At 46.4% G+C, this 13,961-nt stretch overlaps 1 pseudogene; it reads left to right on the plus strand.

Annotated features, from left to right (window-relative positions):
- Positions 1 to 10,214: 10,214 nt before the first annotated feature.
- LOC117713124 (alpha-centractin-like) lies at positions 10,215 to 11,508 on the plus strand (annotated as a pseudogene).
- The last annotated feature ends 2,453 nt before the right edge of the window (positions 11,509 to 13,961 follow it).

Raw genomic sequence — 13,961 nt, forward strand, 5'->3', positions numbered from 1 at the left:
GCAGAGACTCAGAGGACTCCCCGCATTTGCTTCTCAGCCTACTGTGTGCCTGGGAACATAGCTTTTGTCAGAGTCATACAACTGTAGTTCTGCACTTCTAGTCTGTTGTGTTGAAAGCACTTTTGTTTGAAATTGGAGGAAGGATTCTCCTGTCTTAATTTACTGCCTTTTGGAGGAAAGAATGCATCTTGAATTCTTAGGAGAGCCACTGAAGGTCAGCATACTGGAGGTGGCCAAGAACAATGGGGACATGATAGACAGTTGTGAGGATCACGTGTATTGAACACTAAGTACTTAACTTGGTTTTGTTTGTTCAGGTTTTTGTTTGTTTCAGAGAATGCCTCAGTATGTAGCTCTGGCGGGTCTGGAACTCACAGTGTAAACCAGGCTGGCTTTGAATTCACAGAGATCTTTCTGCCTGGGACTGAAGGTACGTGCCACCATGCCCAGCTCTTACTTCAGATACACATTTTTAAACTGTCTGAATACTGAAAAACCTAAGAAAATCTGTTTCTGGGACTTAAACCAAGCCCTTCCCCCATCCCCAGCTGCTTTTTGTTTGGTATTCCCATTGCGTGTGCAAACATTTAATCCAGGTAGTAACCCCCAGCTCTCCAGGAGCTGAGGCCTTACAGACTCTTGTGCATCTGAAGAGCTCTCTCGCTGCTTATTTTTGGTTTTGCTTTATTCTGTTTATCCTACACATCCTTCCTTCCTTCCTGCCCTCTGCTCCTCAGGGCTTTTAGAGATAGGCCAACCACTAATCATGTCCTTCTGCTGCAGGGACAGCAGACCCAGATCTGGGCTCCTGTAAGTAACACAGCTATTTAAAACAGCATCTCTCCTCACAGTGTAGAGATGAGGGGCAATGTCCTGGAGCTTGAAGTCAGCTGTGCAGTAAGTAACACAGCCACTCTGCATAGAAGCAGTTACTGTTTCCCACGGGCAGTGTTCTCTCGCACGATTAGGCCTCTGTAGATGCCTTCTAATGGGATGTTCCCACTGAAGGCATCACGGAGAGCTTGCTTACTGCTAGGCCAACTGTACTGGTTAGTTTTATGTCAGCTTGGCACAAGCTAGGCATCAGAGAGGAGGGGCCTCAGTTAAGGAGATGCCTCCATTAGGTCCAGCTTAAGGCATTTTCTTAATTGTTGATCTTAATTACTGATCTTAATTACTGGAGGACGGTCCAGCCCATTCTGGGTGGAGCCATCCCTGGGCCGGGAGTTCTGGGTTTTGTAGAAAGCAAACTGTATTTAATCCCAGCACTCAGGAGGCAGACACAAGCATATCTCTATGAGTTCGAGGACAGCCTGGTTATAAAGTGAGTCTAGGACAGCCAGGGCTCTGTTATATAAAGAAACCCTGTCTCAAAACAAAAGAAAACAAAACAGCAAAACCAACAACAAAGAGAAAGCAAGCAAGCAGGCGAGCAAGCCAGGGAGCAGCATCCCTCTCTGCGTCAGCTGCTGCCTCCAGGTTCCTACCCTTGCTGCTTTTGAAATGGAACTGTGAGCTGCTGCCTCCAGGTTCCTACCCTTGCTGCTTTTGAAATGGAACTGTGAGCGAAAGAAACCCTTTCTTCCCCAAGTTGCTTTTGGTCATGTTCTTTTGTCACAGGAACAGTATCTTTAACTAAGGCACCAACCCAGTGAGTTCCACAGAGACAGGCAAGGTCTCAGCTTAGGCAATTCAAATGTTTCTCCTCAAGTGTTCTTCTCAGGGGCCGTCAGGATTCCAGCGGCCACTGCTAACTTAGACACCATGCTTTCTCTAACTTACCTTTCTGTTGTGAATGGAGAGTTTACAAAAACCTGGGACTCGTGTCATGTTCTCATACAAATCCAGGGCCCCAGACAGGAAATTCACAAGACAAGGCCATGAATTCTAAGGACTCTGAATGTGACCTGGCTCTCTGTCCATGCCAGCAGCCAGGAGGCCACCTGCTTGTTCTCAGGGAATCCATTTCACGTTCTCCATGGGCTGGGCTTACTAAAAACAGAAGAGCGAGCTCTTGTGGGGCACCTCACAGCAAAGTGCCCTTCAGCTGACCCTAGGGACACTAACCACTTCAGGCTGGAGCTCAGTAAACACTGAGTCAAGTTAAGGGACACAGAAGAAAAGAGCTGTTCCTGGGGCCCCTGATGAGAGGCAGGCTCAAGATTGGCTCCAGGACAGATGCACACTTGGAAAGAGGAGAGCTCCAAAGACTGACTGGTTTGAGTAGGAGAGCCCTGACTCAGCCTTTCCGTTGTTTCCCATCTGTAAAATGCCGACTCGAATGTGTGCTAACACAAACTGTCACATCTAAACCATGAACGGACTGATTTTTAAGAAGTACAAAGGTGCGATCTCTTGAGCAAGGCGCTAGTTTAGAATAACTAGACTAGTTAACCACACGCTGACTTTCTCATTTCAACACGTTTTTGTTACTGCTGTTGGGTTTTTTTTTTTTTTAAAGATTATTTTATATGAGTACACTGTTGCTGTCTTCAGAGACACCAGAAGAGGGCACCAGACCTCATTGCAGACAGTTGTGAGCTACCATGTGGTTGCTGGGAATTGAACTCAGGACCTTTGGAAGAGCAGTCGGTGCTCTTAACCACTGAGCCATCTCTCCCCAGCCCTCAACACATTTTTTAAAAAAACATTTGGTACACTTATTTATTCATTTTGAATATATTTAGACTCCATGATGCACCTGACAGAGAGTAACTGGCAGAAGTTGCTTCTTTTCTTCCACCATGTGGGTCCCTGGGATCAAACTCTGGTCCTTAGGCTAGGCACCAGGTGCCTTTCCCACTGAGCTATCTCCTTTGCCCTAGTATTTATTTTTGTGGTTCTGGGGATTGAACTCAGGGTTCTGTACTATTTGAGCTCTCTCTCTCTCTCTCTCTCTCTCTCTCTCTCTTTCTCTGTCCCCCATTTCTTGGCCCCCCGGGGTATGGGTATCACACGTTTGTGAAACCATACTTGACATCTGCTTTTGTAATACACATTCACTAGGGCTTGAATTGCCAAACTCAAAAGATAGGTGCTTCACAGCACTCAGCAGGGGCGGGCAGATCACTGCAACACTGAGGCCAGCTAGAGCTACACAAGGAGACCTTGTTGCAATAAATAAAAACCAGATTTTAAGAAGATGAACCTTTCCAACATCTAAAACATTATTTTGAGCATCTATGATATAAGGTGGTAATACACTTGTGTCACAGTGTGCATATGGTGGTTAGAGGGCAGTGTTGTGAAGTTAGTCATCTCTTTTCACTTTTGGGTGAGACTGGGAATTGAACTTGGGTCCTCAGGCTTGTGTGACAGATGCTTTACCTTGCTGAGCTGTATCACCACCCCTATATTTGTTTGTTTGAGGCATGGCTTGTTAGCTCAGGCAGATGTTGAATTCCTGATCTTCCTGCCTCTTTGCCTCTACCTCCCAAGTGCTGGGATTGCAGGCATGCGCCACCATACCCTGAGATGGTTTTGATCATAGGTGACATCATTTGGGTGACTGAAACACACATCTTTAAAAGCAGGGGTGAGCTGAGCAGTGGTGGCGCATGCCTTTAATCCCAGCACTTGGGAGGCAGAGGCTGGTGGATTTCTGAGTTCAAGGCCAGCCTGGTCTACAGAGTGAGTCCAGGACAGCCAGGGCTACACAGAGAAACCCTGTCTCGAAACAACAACAACAACAACAAAAGCAGGGGTGATGGAGCAGGGTGGGCAGTGTTGGTGTACACCTTTAGTTCTCCACTTGGGAAGCCGAAACAGGTGGTCTCTGTGAGTTTGGGTCAGGATATGAGAATGAGTTCCAGGATAGCCAAAGCTACACAGAGAAACCCTGTTTAAAAAAAAAAAAAAAAAAAAAAGAAAGAAAGAAAAAAGAAAAAAAAAAAAAGAAAGAAAAAGAAAAGATGAAAGATGGAGACATTTTAATAGTCTGCAAACCTCAAGTCAGGCAAAGGATCACAAACTGAGACGGTCCACAGCTGCTGTTGGAAGTGTTTGTTTTGGTGCAGCTGCCCCATGAGGGGCTCAGGTGGTTACATTTGTACATTTTAAAATTGATATATCAAACTGAGTGTGATAGTAGCAAAAAGAAAGAACCGGTTCCTGGCAATGTTAGTTTCATTTTGTACTAAGGAAACCCATTTGCATTGTCCTGTATATTAGTTAAATAGACTTAGGAAGAAAAGGCGTTGTTTACTTTTTATTTGTTTGCTTTTTCCTACTAGATACTTTATCTTGCTGTGTGGTAGTTTTCTAAGCTTGCCCGAAAGCTTAGAGCCGGGCTGTATAAAGCTCTTGGGCTGCACTTCCTAAGGCAGATATGGCGGTAGAGATGAAAGACATCGTTCTCAGAGAGCCTGCAAGAGGTGGAGCTCTGTCTTCTTCCCTCAGCAGTGCTCTCAGCCAGGGACACTTAAAATCTCCTGTTACACAGGAGTTACTAGGTGTGGAGAAGTGCCCTGCTGGGGTTTGAGGGGATTAGGCAGCTTTGACTGCACAGGGTTTCCCATGAGTCTCAGCAAGATGCCATGTCCTGGTGTGCTCTGTGGCCCACATATGGGAACTGCAGCCTAGACTTCGAGAAATGAGAAGGGAGGAGATCTCGTATATTCCATCTAGACAAGGGATCTCCCCACTGTGCGCATTCCTCCTACTCTGTCACCCTTACTGTGAAGAGCACCTGCTGAGAAATGCCACAGCCATTCTAGCTATGGCATTGACCCACATTCCTGCACTTTCTTCATCTGGGATCAGCAGGTTTCCAGATGCTTGCAACAGTTGCCACTGTTACCATCCACTCTACCCTCCCACCCCAGCCCCAAGCTCCTATTCAGGATATCACTGTATAATCCTGACCAGCCTAGAACTCGCTTTGAAGACCAGGGTGCCTTTAAAAACTACACACACGTTTTAAAGGTTAATTCTAGGACTAGGAGCAGCTGGTCAATGTCACACACCTTTGATCCCAGCACTTGGGGGGCAAAGGCAGGTGGATCTCTGACTGCATAGTGAGTATCAGGCAACTCTACACAGTGTGACCCAGTCCATAAAACCAAAACAGCTGGGCATGGCGGTGCAAGCCTTTAATCCCAGCACTCAGGAGGCCAGGGCTCAAACAGAGAAACCCCCGACTGAAAAACCAAACAACAACAAAATCATTATCTTCCTGTATGTGCATTACCTGTACACACAAGTGCCACAGCTGTTTTGCACTGGGCATGGAGCACATGTCTCAAGCATGGTGACCAGTGACACATGCACTCCCACAGAGTGGCATCATTGCTTCTTTCTGTGTCTTGTGTCATACTGAAGAGTTGGAGAACAAGGCACTGTCCTCTGGATGCCTCAGGTTTCTCGGTGAGTAGACTTGGGTTAGCACCCCTGACCAGAAGACCATACCAGAGATCTGAACAGGCATCTGGTAATGTTCAGGGTGGGCTCAGGTGTCCCTGCTGCATAACCACTGCTTTTTTTCTGGCAACTAGCCAGCCATCTCTAGGGCTGACTGCTTCTTTAAGAGACTGAGCATGACTTTTTTTTTTTTTTTTTTTTTTTGGTTTTTTGAGACAGGGTTTCTCTGTATAGCCTGGACTGTCCTGGAACTCACTCTGTAGACCAGGCTGGCCTCGAACTCAGAAATCCGCCTGCCTCTGCCTCCCAAGTGCTGGGATTAAAGGCATGCGCCACCACCACCCGGCTGAGCATGACATCTTAATGAAGTTGCTGCAGAGGACAGGGACAGGAACCAGTCTGAACATTTCTCACATGGCCATTACCTAGCTGCAGGGCCTAATGCAAGCTACCAACCTCTCAGGGCATTTGTCCTCATCGTAAATAAGTTGGGCTTTCACTTGCTGAGAGGACAGTGCATGGCATTCCCCAAGTGAGAGCAAGCTTCACATTCTCCTTTGTCAGGTTGCTTTATAGCTGATGTTGAAGACACCGTTGTTAATCTCCACTGTTGCTTGCAGTGCCGTAGAGAGCCAGCGCAGACAAGCAGACTATAGAACGTAACTCATGACATGCGATACAAAAACCACATAATGTACTACTGGCCCCAAAGATGTCAGTCAGGGCCCTCTGGAAATGCCAGGGGTGAAGCAGCAAAATGACCTCATCAAGATAAGGCCACAGGGACAGAAACAGACTACCAAAGTGGGGCCAGGACTCAGGACTCCAGCCATGGATACAGGGGTTTGGCATCGCCTTGTGTGAGACAGAGTGTGCCAAGTAACTATGTCTCTGGGAAAACATTCATCTGCTCTAAGCCTTCATTTTTTAAATCTGTTAAATGACATGCTTTGACCAAATCTGTAGCTCTCAATTTAATCTATGCATCAGAGTCCATAGGGGAATGGGAGAGGGGTACAACATCACATTTTCTGGGCCTACCCCAGATCACTTGAGTCAGAACCCAGATAGTGACATTCGGAATTTTCTAAAGTTCCCCAGATGATTCTTCTGCAAGCCAAATGTGAAAGCCACAGCCCGAATAATTTAAATGTCCTTCTGGGCTCCTATGAGTCTGAGAATGGAATATTCTGAAGAACTGGCTTTTCTGGTGAACTTAGAATTCACCGCCAGAAATTCCTTTTTGTTTCTGTTCCGATTTTTTCTAAAGTGATCATGCAAATCATTTCCAGAGTCCTTCCCACCTCAGACTTTCTATGGTCACATGAGAAGGGTGTTCTGAGGAGGTGAGTTTTCTGTAAATTTAGGACCCAAAGACTGGTTGCATTGCTGGTTTTTGTTTGTTTTTAAGATTTATTTATTTTATGTATGTGAGTACACTGTTGCTGTCGTCAGACACACCAGAAGAGGGCATCAGATCCTATTACAGATGGTTGTGAGCCACTATGTGGTTGCTGGGAATTGAACTCAGGACCTCTGGAAGAACAGTCAGTGCTCTTAACTGCTGAGCCAGCCCTGCTGTGTGTTTTTGTCTAGCCCAGGCAGCCTCCCACCTCACTGTGTAGCTGAGGGTGACTTTGAACTCCAGATTCTCCTATCTGTCTTCCCAGTGCTAGGATCACAGGCATGTATTAGCTGTATATTAGCACCACTGAGAATTTCTTTCTGCTTTTATTTCCATTTTTTGAAATCTCCTTTTTAAGTGTACAACTTGAATTTAAGGCCTAGGGACAATAAATTCATAACATGGGACCATCTCATGTTCTCTTTCCAGAAAGGGCAAATATGACAGTCAGCGAGACCCTGGCTGTCATGGATTTGCTTTAAAAGTCTTTACCTGAGGCAGTCACTGCCAGTCAGCTGAAGGTAACACTAGATGAGACCTGTTTGCTGGTCTGGGCATGGCAAGTTTACCCCAACCTTTCTTTCATAGTTGGGTGTTTCACAGCCTTTAAAACAAATTTCTAAACAACCGTTTATTTGCTCCAGATGCTCAGGACTGAGGGGCAGATGTGCCTGGTCCGAATGTGCAAGGACTAGATCTGGATGAACTCTGGTCTAAATAACATCTGCAATGCTGGAGAGTGAACGGAGAGCCTTGTGCATGTTAGCAAGTGTACCAACAGGAGGATAAGCTACGGAGCTTCTAACATATTATAAAATATGCCCCCCACCCTATCTGTCTCTCTGTCTCTGTCTCTCCCCTCCCTCTCCCGTGTGTGTGTGTGTGTGTGTGTGTGTGTGTGTGTGTGTGTGTGTGAGAGAGAGAGAGAGAGAGAGAGAGAGAGAGAGAGAGAGAGTTTTATAATATGTTAGGGGCTGAACATCTTAGTGTTAGATCACTTGCCTAGTAGCCTTGTGCATGTCAGACAAGTGCTGGGGGTGGAACCCTAGGCCATCCCCATGCTAGGCAACTTTTCTAGGCAACATCCCCAGATGCAGCCCACTTTGCTCATATATATGTGGGTCTAATACTAGTTTCTGCCTCACAGGGTAACTGTGAAGTCTGAAGGAAACAATAGTCCTATCCCCCCAGGGCTGACACACTGGGAACGCAATAGCTAGCTGTCACTACTACACTCTGATGAAGTCACTAAATTCTGCTAAACCAGAATTGCATAGAAAGGTCAGACATGGAAGAGTAGCAGTTGAAGTAATAGTCCGCCTCTGCTATGCTCCAAACCCCAGCCTGCACGACGACCTCAGTCTGTGTCTCCAAAAGACTGACAGTGTGGTTGGTCATGGGTAGGATGTGATCATACAAGAGCTATGGTGGCCCAGAGGCCACATTTTGGAAGTTGGCAGGTATGGGTTTTGGTTGGTAACACCATTTACCATTGGCATCAAGGATGGGGAAGACACCTAGCATGGTGGTGGGTGCCTTTCATCTTATCACTGGGAAGGGAAGGCCTGGTAGATCTCTGAATTTAAAGCCAGTCTGATGTACCTAATGAGTTTTAGGACAGCCTAAAACTCCCTAGGGCTACCTAGTGAGGCCACAAAACAAATAAATAATTAACAAATATATAATGAAAGAACAGGGAAGATGCTAGATGTTTTACAGTGTGTGAGTCAGCCTCGTTATGGTACTGCTAGATGGATCAGGCGAGCCTTGAGCTCAAAGCAGACCTCCAAACTAGCTTACCCAAATCTATGCCTGTAGGCAGACCACACATCACTTTCAACTGTCCTCTAGACTAAGCTCAGTAGAGCCGTAAGTCAGCAATACTGAGAACACAATTCTAAAGGTTGCAAAAAGGTACTTTAAAAAAAAAAAAGCCTGTAATTTAGAAGAATTTCTCTTATTTTGATCTTGATGAAAGAAATAATTAGCCTTAAAATAGTGGAGTAACTTACTTCTGCCATGCAGCTAGTTGCTTGCACTGTGTCTTCAACGTTTCTAATTGCAAACTTTCCCAAGGGGATTACAGTGCAGCAGGGCAGCAACTGTACAGTGAAAAGAGAACCAGAGATTTGAAATTTCTTTGAACAGAATTTGAAATAAATATGAATGAGCAAACATAAAATAATTTCATCAATGCTTTTATAATTATATATACATTACACATATAATATATAATTACATATGCATACATATATTCTGTATATTGCACATGTACTTAACCATGCAACATAGGAAATCTACATTGAACTACTCATAGGCCAGTTCTAGGGGAATCTCTCTTCTGGCCCTCAGCAACTGCATGCACATGGAGCACATAAATATACACAAACAAAACCACACACACACACACACACACACACATCTAGGGTCTGAGGATTTGTGCTGCACATGGTTGACCTTTCCAATTTCCTTTTTGAGAGGGTCTTGACACCACCTGTCTCCTGTCTCCTCAGCCTTCATCTGTCATAGGCTATCTCTCCAAGTTTTCTTTTCTTTTTCTTTTCTTTTTTTTTTTTTTAGAAAGAGTCTCAATATTTAGCCCAGTGTCAAACTCATGGTCGATTTTTCCTGCCAAGTGCTGGGGTCATTGGCCTGTGCCACCACACCCACCCTCAAGTTCTAAGTGCGAGAGATTTCCACTAATGTGACAATTTTTATTTGTGTTTATGAGTATATGCCACGTGGAGGGTGAGTGAGAAGAGGGAATCAGATCCCCTAGAGCTGGGGTTTCAGGCAGTTGTGAGCCATCCATTCTGGGAGCTGAACCCAGGTCCTCTGGAAGAGCAGCCAATGCTCTTAACCACCAAACCATCTCCCAGAGGCCAGTGTAACATCCCTCGGTTACAAAACAGGCAAGCAAGGACCCTGAGGCTGGGACTTTGAAGCCTGGCTCACTCCGACTTTGTCCATAGTTTCCTTGGTAACTTCCCTCTTTTCTTTCTTTTATTGGTTTTCCAAGACAGGGTTTTTCTGTGTGGGCCTAACTGTCCTGGAGCTCACTCTGCCTCGGCCTCCCTAATGCTGGGATTAAAGTTGTATGCACCACCATCCTCTTTCTCTTTTTAAGATTTACTTATTTATTTTATGTATATGAGTACACTGTCGCTCTCTTCAGACACACCAGAAGAGGGCATCAGATCTCAGTATAAATAGCTGTGAGCCACCATGTTGTTGCTGGGAATTGAACTCAGGACCTCGGGGAGAGCAGACAGTGCTCTGAGCCATCTCTCCAGCCCGTTTTCTGTTTTTAAAGTGGTTTCTTATTTCTCTAATATAGTAGACCTTCTGTACCCATGGCTTCAGTTTCCTGTGATCATCTGTGGTCTAAAATAATAAGTGGAGAGCAGACTGGGTTGGCAGCTCCTTCTCCAGAAGGAAAGCCTCCTCTGCCATGGAGTCCTGTGATGTGATGGACAACGAGCCTGTTGTGATCACTGATGGATCTGATACAGTGAAAGCTGGTTTCACTGGTGACCAGACCCTCAAATATTGCTTTCCAAACTATGTGAGCAGACCCAAACATGCTTGTCATGGCAGGAGCCCTCAAAGGTGACATATTTATTGGCTCTAAAACTGAGGGGCACTGTTGTCAATCCACTACCCCACGGTGTCACCAGACTGGAATGACATAGAGCACATCTGGCAATATGTCTATTCTAAGGACCAGCCAGCTGCAGACTTTCTCAGGGGAGCATCCTGTGTTCCTGACTGAGGTACCTTTAAACCCCTGGGAAAACCCAGGAGCGACCTGCAGAAGTTTTCTTTGAGCTAGCTCTTCAACATGCTAGCTCTCTTCATCTCCATGCAAGCTTTATGCCACAGGCAGTACCACGGGATGCTGTCACCCACACAGTCCCGATTTATGAAGGCTTTACCATGTTTCACTTCATCATGTACATCGATATTGCTGGTGGAGATGTCTCATGCTTCCTCCACCTCTACCTACAGAAGATTCCCACTCCTCCGAGTTGAGATTGTGAAGGCCATAAGAGAAAGAGCCTGGCCGGGCGGTGGTGGCGCACGCCTTTAATCCCAGCACTTGGGAGGCAGAGGCAGGCAGATTTCTGAGTTCCAGGACAGCCTGGTCTACAAAGTGAGTTCCAGGACAGCCAGGGCTACACAGAGAAACCCTGTCTTGAAAAACCAAAGAGAGAGAGAGAGAGAGAGAGAGAAAGAGAGAGAGAGAGAGAGAGAGAGAGAGAGAGAGAGAGAGAGAGAGAGAGAGAGCCTGCTACCTTTCCATAAACCCCAAGAAGGATGAAACACTAGAGACCGAGAAGGCTCAGTATGACCTGCCTGATGACAGCACCATTAAGATCGGCCCTTCCAGGTTCCGGGTCCCTGAGCTTTGATTAGTGAGGAGAGTGAAGGTACCCATGAGGTGCTGGTGTTTGCCGTCCAGAAGTCCTGGACTTCTGGCCATGGACTTACTGCATACACTTTCTTTCCAACTGTGTCCTCTCAGGGGGTTCTACCCTATTCAGAGGTTTTGGTGTCTGAGTAAAGAGAAGAAATTAGCTCCAAAAGATGTGAAGATCAGGATATTTGCCCCCCAGGAGAGACTGTATTCCATGGAGGTTGGAGGCTCTATGCTCATTTGCCTGAACACTTTTAAGAAGATGCGGGTCTCTACGAAGGAATATGAAGAAGATAGTGCCTGATCCATCCACAGGAAAACCTTCTAATGTTGTGACATCGCCACCTCTCTCTGAGGTTAACTCCATTTTTAGAACTTGCTTTCTGCCGGGCAGTGGTGGCGCACGCCTTTAATCCCAGCACTTGGGAGGCAGAGGCAGGCGGATTTCTGAGTTTGAGGCCAGCCTGGTCTACAGAGTTAGTTCCAGCACAGCCAGAGATACACAGAGAAACCCTGTCTCGAAAAACCAAAAAACCAAAAAAAAACCCCAAAAAAACCCAAACAAAAACAAACAAAAAAAAAAAAAAAAAAAAAAAAGAAAAGAAAAAAAGAAAGAAAGAAAAAGAACTTGCTTTCTTGAGTTGGAGTGTTTGAGAGGAACTGCCTGTGTGTGAGAGTGAGTGTGTGGGTATGTATGAGTGCCACTAGTGAGTGATGTGTGGCCCAGAAATCCTGGGCCCATAGACAACAGGGAACTACCGGTGGTGGTGATTGCCTGAGGCCTGGGGTTGACTACTGACTGGCCCCTTACAGGAAGAGCTCTGGCAGAGGCCCACTCCTTTCTCGGCCAGACCTTTGTCTGGCTGCATGGAACTATAGTTACAACATAGAGAGACCTTGCTGCTGCCAATTTAGGCTGGGCTGGCCCCATCCCACCCCACTCAAGTGCCCTGAAGCCGGAGGCAGCTGCTGTCTCCCCTGCTCGTCATTCTGTGCTGTCCACGCCTCTGGATCAGACTGAGAACCGGGGCAGGGGTTAAGTTCCGTCTGGTTGTCAGTTTGGGCTTGGGAGGCTGAAAAAGCACTCTAGCAGTGGTTAGAGACTGAGCTTAGGAGAGAGCAGGGTACACTCGTGTTCACCTGGGAACCAGGTTAGAATAAGGACCACACTGGGCATTTGAGGAGGACAGGAGATAGCTTCAGGGTTAATTTACAAGCCCTAGCCACATCCAGGGGCCCTGGGACAGTGTAAGGACTGTGAGCTCCAGGTCCTGCTGTTTGCTTCTCAATCATCCTGGTTTCAATACCATTGCCACGGTTTTATTTAGTGACATGTTTGTTCAGTAAAGGGACTACAGAGAGGGCTCACTGTTTTCTACCCACCACCGGTCACCTTGCTTACACTAATGTTTACAGCACCAAGGCTTTCCACAGTCTCAGGGGCTCTGTCATTCCCTGCTGATGCTGAGCTGACAGTATTCATGGGCCTCAGGACTCTGAGATCGGAGGCTGCACACAGAGGTCCCCAGCCAGCCTCTTCCTTTCTCCTAACCCCACTTCCTTACTGCCCTGGAACCAACAGGCTGGTTGTGGTTGGATTTTCTAAGACAGGAGTCACTGTTTGGCAGAGGCCCCTTGCTAGGGAGGTGTGGTGAAGATACAGACCCTTTAAAATTAAGAAAGCTGCAGCTCACCCACCCATTGTCTTTTGCCACTGGAATTGACCAGGGGACTAAGTCAAAGTGGCAGGGGGCAGACCAAAGTGCCAAGATCTGATGGGCTCCAGCCTTGCTCTCACAAGTGGTCCAAGGGCCTTTGTACCTGGTACAACACCAGGATGAGCCTGTCTTCCCCGGCACCCTCACCAGTGATACCAAGTCTCACCTCAGTTCCAGATTCCAGACAGTATTCTCTCTCCACCATCTTATGCCCCTGCCAGATGTAAAGTGAAGCTGGTTTGTGTGGAATCAGTGTGGCAACCCATGGACTGCAGTCACTTAACCAGCTCACCTCTCTTAGCCCAAGGCTGTCCCTTGCACAGCTTGGCAAAGCCACGTAGCCTGGTGGGACCTAGTGTATTAAAATAAAGCCATTCTAATATAACAATGATGATGATGATAGTAAAACATTCCACAGGTTTTAAATAACTTTTTAGTATAGTATTTGATTTCATTATTAGTTATTACTGTGGATCTCTTACTGTGCCTACCTTATAAATTATTTTTTTATATTTTATTATTCTATGTGTATGAATGTTTTGCCTGCATGCATGTAAGTGCTGAGGTCAGAAGAGGGTGTTGGATACCTGGAACTGGAGTTACAGATGGTTGCAAGCCACTATGTGGGTGCTGGGAATTGAAACCAAGGCCTCAGCAAGAGCAAGTGCTCTTGACCACTGAGCCATCTCTCCAAGCCCTAAATTCTTCTGTATCATGGCTATGTGCATATAGGAAGGCACTGTGTAAGTGTTAGGTGCTTCCTGCACTTTCAGGCTGTCACCAGGGTCTTGGAGTGTATCTGCCACGGATAGGGGAGCTTTTGTTCAAATGCTGTCTGTTGCGGCTCAGCCTACCACTGCTTTATTCTAACGCCCATTCATACCTTTGGCTCTGCCACTTTACAGTTCTTGTACAAACAGTTCCTGGTCTTCATCCCTTCTATCTGAATCAGTCAGCAGCAGCAGGGCAGGTGGCAGTATTGTGACTGCCTGTGCAGCTGTGCGTGGGGGCTTTTATTTTGAAACACATGCTACTTTATTATCCGTTACCTTCTCTTAGCCTT

Source organism: Arvicanthis niloticus, chromosome 7 (assembly GCF_011762505.2).
Source record: "Arvicanthis niloticus isolate mArvNil1 chromosome 7, mArvNil1.pat.X, whole genome shotgun sequence".
NCBI lineage: Eukaryota > Metazoa > Chordata > Mammalia > Rodentia > Muridae > Arvicanthis > Arvicanthis niloticus.